Source organism: Nematolebias whitei, chromosome 4, assembly GCF_014905685.2.
Source record: "Nematolebias whitei isolate Nwh7 chromosome 4, NemWhi1, whole genome shotgun sequence".
In the NCBI taxonomy this organism is placed as follows: domain Eukaryota; kingdom Metazoa; phylum Chordata; class Actinopteri; order Cyprinodontiformes; family Rivulidae; genus Nematolebias; species Nematolebias whitei.
This window is the reverse complement of record NC_056501.1, coordinates 875,380-880,907: the sequence shown is the minus strand read 5'-3', so window position 1 is coordinate 880,907 and position 5,528 is coordinate 875,380. Positions and strand designations below refer to the sequence as shown.

Here is a 5,528-nt window from a genome sequence, read left to right as displayed (position 1 = left end):
AGCGTGCACGAGGGAGTGAGGCACAATGAGCTCAGCGTGCACGAGGGCAGCTGTTTGTGTAATACTCTGACAGTTTGTTCTTTGTCAAACTCTTTCTGCTCCTCCTCTTCTACCATTCTTCTTCTGCTGTACTTTTAAAATTATTTACATTTAAATTATTCAAATTATTCAAATTATTTACATTTAAATTATGTGCACTATTTATTTACATTATTTACATTACAATTCCTCATTAATATGTAGTAGAACCTGAACTTAAAAAAACAAACCAACGTTTTCTTTGAAATCTGCTTCCGCGTGTTTGTGCGTCTCCTTATATTCCTCTCTCCAGGGTTTAATTAGAACTGGATCTTGCCGGAGCAAACTCTGGGAACTCTTATTTTGTCAGGGTGTGTTGCACCTCCGCTGCTGTTTTTATGACGCTCTGGACACTCGTCACCCACAGCATGCATGCAACAAAGAGTAAAGTCAAAGCGAGATGATACCTGCCCCCCCTTCCCTCTTTCTAGTTGATATGTTTTAGTTTGATCTATGAGTTTGTCAATGCACAATTTAGATTTTTTTTTTTTTTTTTTTTTTGGTAAATACAGAAATAATGTTTAATGTTAAGACTCTATTCTTTGCTAACAAAATATATTTTGTCATTAAACAACTTGTCAGGTTCTTGTCTTATGAACATGCACATTCCCCAGGAACCCCCCCCCCCCCCAGCCAGTCCGCCCACTATTTGCTTTCCAGCATCGATCGGTCTACAAAGTAAGCCCTGCCTGTCTCCTCTCTTCAGTCCTCTCTCTGTCATATTTCTTCTTGGCTAACCTCTTTCGTTGAACATCTTCCTGCACTTCACTATTCCACCACCAGGTTTCCTGATCATCCATTCTCTGTCCAGGTGACACACCAAGTACCTTCCTACCTGTCTCTCTAATTACTGTTGCTGTAGTAGTCCAGTCATCTGGAAGCTCTTTCTTACCACCCAGAGCCTTTAACAGCTCCTCTCTGAATTTCTCACAACACCCTTCTTTGATACTGATGCATGCTCAATAATCCAGGTAGAAAAATCTAAGAAAGTTGAGTCAGGCCATCTGCATGGATTCAAAACATAAAAATAAATACACTTATTTAGTTTAATTTAGTCTTTAATCCAAAAAACATTCAGTCTGAGGAGCTGATTTATGTTAGGACTATTATTGTCCTGTTGAGTTCTCTGAATTGTCAAAAATAATAGCTTCATCCAAACCATCCACATGTTCAGTTCAATTCAATTCAGTTTATTTCAATAACACCAATCACAACAAAGTTGTCTCAGGACACTTTACAGGAACATTAACATAAAAGCCAATTAGTAAAGTTTTCTATCTAAGGAAGCAGCACACAAGTTGAATCTTGGCTTGTCATCATTTTTAGATCAGATGTTTCTAATGTTAGTGATATTACGCAGGTGGAAGAAGGAGGTTCTAGTAACGTTTTTAATGTGGGGGATAAAAGACATGTCCTGATCAAAAATAACACCAAGATTTTTAACATTAGAGCTGGAGGACAGATTAATGCATCTAAGGAGGGAGAAAGACTGAAACATTCATTCCTAAGGTGCTCAGGTCCAAAAACTAAAACCTCAGTCTTGTCTGTTCAACAGGAGAAAATTAAGGGTCATCCAGGTTTTTATGTCTTTAAGACATGCTTGTAGTCTAAGTAGCTGATTGGATTCATTGGGTTTAATGGACAAATATAATTGTGTGTCATCAGCATAACAATGAAAATTTATCCCATGTTGTTTAATAACTTTACCTAATGGAAGCATATATAAAGTAAAGAGTATTGGCCCAAGGACTGAGCCCTGAGGAACTCCATGACTAACTTTGGTGTATGAAGATTTATTATTTACAACCTGGAATCTATCAGATAGATATGATTTAAACCATTTTAGAGCTGTTCCTGTAATCCCAACATCATATTCAAGCCTCTGTAGTAAAATATTGTGATCATCTGTATCAAACGCAGCACTGAGGTCTAACAGGACCAGTAGAGACACAAGTCCATTGTCTGAGGCCATGAGAATATCATTAGTGACTTTTACTAGTGCTGTTTCTGTGCTATGATGAGCTCTAAACCCTGACTGAAACTCTTCAAACAGATTATTTCTTTGTAGATGTTCACACAACTGACCTGCAACTATTTTCTCTAGGATTGTTAGATGAAAGTTAGATTAGATATAGGTCTATAGTTGGCCAGAGTTTCTGAATCAAGGTCAGACTTCTTAAGTAAAGATTTAATTACAGCAACCTTAAAGCGCTGTGGTACATAACCATCCATTAAAGACAAATTAAGTAGATCCAAAATGTGGACATTAATTAGGGGAAATACCTCTTTAAACAGTCTGGTTGGGATGGGATCTAGCAGACATGTGGATGGGATCTAGCAGGCATGTGGATGGTTTGGATGAGGTTATTATTTTTGACAATTCAGAGCTCAACAAGACAAAAACTGTCCAAACATAAATCAGGCTCTAGTGAAATCCAAAAAAGTTCAATCTGGTCCTCTGGACATTGTTTTTTTTTTTTCAATGTCCAGAGGACCAGATTGAACTTTTTTGGATTTTTCTACCTGGATTATTGAGCATGCATCAGGATGCTCTAGTGAAATGTTTAAAGTTGTCTCATTTGACATGGGACTAGAGAAAGTAGAAGGAAGGATGGTTTGAAATTTCTCTCTAATTGAAATAATTTTATTTATAAAGAATCTCATGAAGACTTCCGGTTATGGCGCCGAGGTGAGCAGACGCATTTAACCAGAGCTCCCAACTCGGTCGGCTAAATCCCCTCTGCCAGAGTTGAATTAACTCTCTTAAACTGATTATTTTATGATGAAAAGGGGAAAGGCAACAAAAAATAACGGTAAATCAAAACAGACACAAGAGACAGACGAGAAAACTTTTAAAGCATTATTCGACGAAGGCGAATCTGACCAGCACATGACTATGGAAGGGCTACAAGCTAGCATCGGCGCTATCCACAAAGAGATCCTAGCTATCCGTGCAGACGTGAAGGAGGAGCTGTGCTGCTTTCGTGACGACTTCTCCGCTGGCATGAAGAGATTTAAGAAGGTTTCAAGAGGAGATTAATGGAAAACTTAACAATTTTGTGTCGGACATTAAAGAGAATCAAAAGAGAGCAGAGGAGTCGCTGCAACGCGTGGCAGAAATGGAGGAGTGGACTGCAGCGGCGAAAGAGGTGCTGTCTCAAACTATAAACAACCAAGATAAAATTCAAGCCAAACTAACTGATTTAGAAGCACGCTCACCTAGAAACAACATATGTGTGTAAAGGATTCCAGAGGATACAGAGGGAGACAATTTGTTGGAATTTATGGACGATTTCATTAAGGCTGAGCTGCCACTCCAGGATATTGATCTAGCTATACAATGCTGCCACCGGGCTTTGGGTCCCAAACCACCGCAGAATGCGAGCCCCCGCTCCGTGGTGATCTCCTTTCTGGCATTCAGAACCAGGGATTTGGTGCTTCGTGCCGCGTGGGAAAAAAAAAAGAGATCTGCCTCAGCCAGCAGCGAGTTTATTTTGACCAGGACTATCCGGCAGAGACCCAAAAGAAGAGGAAAGCTTACGCTCCTATCAGAAAACTTCTGAAAGAAAAAGGTCTCCGCTTTCAAACCCCGCCGCCAGCTAAGCTCCGTGTGTTTTTTGACGGTGGCCCGATCACACATAGCAGCGTGGCGGACGCCATGAAGGACTTGCAGAAGAGGGGTCTCGCTCCCGATTGTAACAGCAATGATTGTTCACCCACGACAGCGCCGATGGAGAAACTGGACAGACTGTCCTGAGTAGTGGCGGACGCCAAACGACGGAACCCTGAAGCACATGGAGAGAGAGCAAGGAAAAAACTCAGCGGATTTCGTCATGAGGCTGGAGACGCGGCCGCTTCTCCAAGTTAAGCCCCGCTTGTTAAAATTCATGTGGTAAGATAAGCAATCACAGTGATCTGATCCAGTGTGTGGACTAAGAATTGAATATTTTCATAAGGAGACGATGTCACACATCATTATAATAATATCTCATTTAACCTTTGTTAATCCAAAAAAGTTCAATCTGGTCCTCTGGACATTCAAAAAAAACAAAAAACAAACAAACAAACCAAAGCAAAAAAATCTAGAAACGTTTCGTCTCTCATCCAAGAGACTTCCTCAGTCTGAGGTGCTGTATTCAGCTCAGTCTCTTAAATAGCACCTTCACAGAGTGGATCAACCAGTTTGCTGCTGACAACCAAAACCAGCTGATCACATGCTCAAGAAGGACCATCAGCCTAACAATGGATCATTAGCACACTGATGGCTGTTTACTACTCACAGAGGGCTGAGTGATACTAGCAATCACAGCATTGTAAGAGGGGGACAGTTGAACCCGGAGGCCTCCACCCCTGTTTAATGATGGACGATTTCTTTTCACAAAGATGGCCTCCTTTACTTCTCTCTCAAACCATCGTTCCTCTCTGTCCAGGATGTGAACATCTTCATCCTTGAAAGAGTGACCGCTGGCCTGGAGATGAGTGTAGACCGCAGAATCCTGGCCTGATGATGTTGATCTTCTGTGCTGGGCCATCCTTTTGTCCAGTGGCTGTTTAGTTTCCCCGATGTAAGACTGATCACAGCCCTCCTGACACTGAACAGCATACACAACATTACTCTGTTTGTGCCGGGGGACTGGATCTTTGGGATGAACCAGTCTTTGCCGTAATGTATTTTGGGGTTTAAAAGCCACTGGGACGTTATGTTTAGAAAATAAACGTCTCAGTTTCTCTGATACTCCCTCAACATACGGAATGACCACTGGTCTGGGTCTGGGTTCCTCCTTTTCACCTGTTGGCTGACTGGAGTCCTGTTTGGGTTTCTTCTCTGCTTTCAGGAAGGCCCAGTTAGGATATCCACATTGCTCTAGAGCCTGTTTTGTGTAGGATTTCTCCTTCTGCCTGGCTCCTGAGCTAGTGGGGATGCTGTCTGCTCTGTGGTACAGAGTCCTGATGACTCCTAACTTGTGCTCCAAAGGGTGATGGGAGTCAAACTGCAAATACTGGTCTGTGTGGGTGGGTTTGCGGTACACCTCGGTTTGAAAATGTCCTCTATCAGAGACTGAGACCTCACAGTCCAAGAAAGCCAACTTGCCATTTTTTACATCTTCTCGTGTGAACTTGATGTATTTATCCACAGAGTTGATGTGGTCAGTAAAATGTTGGACTTCCTGAGATTTAATTTTAACCCAGGTGTCGTCAACATACCTGAACCAATGACTTGGTGGTGTCCCTGAAAAGGACGTCAAGGCTCTCTTTTCTACCTCCTCCATGTACAGGTTGGCAACAATAGGAGAAACTGGAGACCCCATAGCACACCCATGTTTCTGCCTATAATATTGCTCCCCATATGTGAAGTAGGTTGACTGCAGGCACAGTTTCAAGAGTTGACACAGTTGTTCTGTGGAAAGTGTGGTCCTGCTGCTCAGAGTGGTGTCTGATTTTAATCTTAA

At 41.8% G+C, this 5,528-nt stretch overlaps 1 protein-coding gene across 1 annotated transcript in view; it reads left to right on the top strand.

Moving 5' to 3' along the window:
- The window catches only part of LOC119408612 (fibroblast growth factor receptor-like 1), a 13,160-nt gene that overhangs the window by 4,708 nt on the left and 2,924 nt on the right, over nucleotides 1–5,528 (top strand). The gene's annotated exons all lie outside the window — the stretch shown is intronic.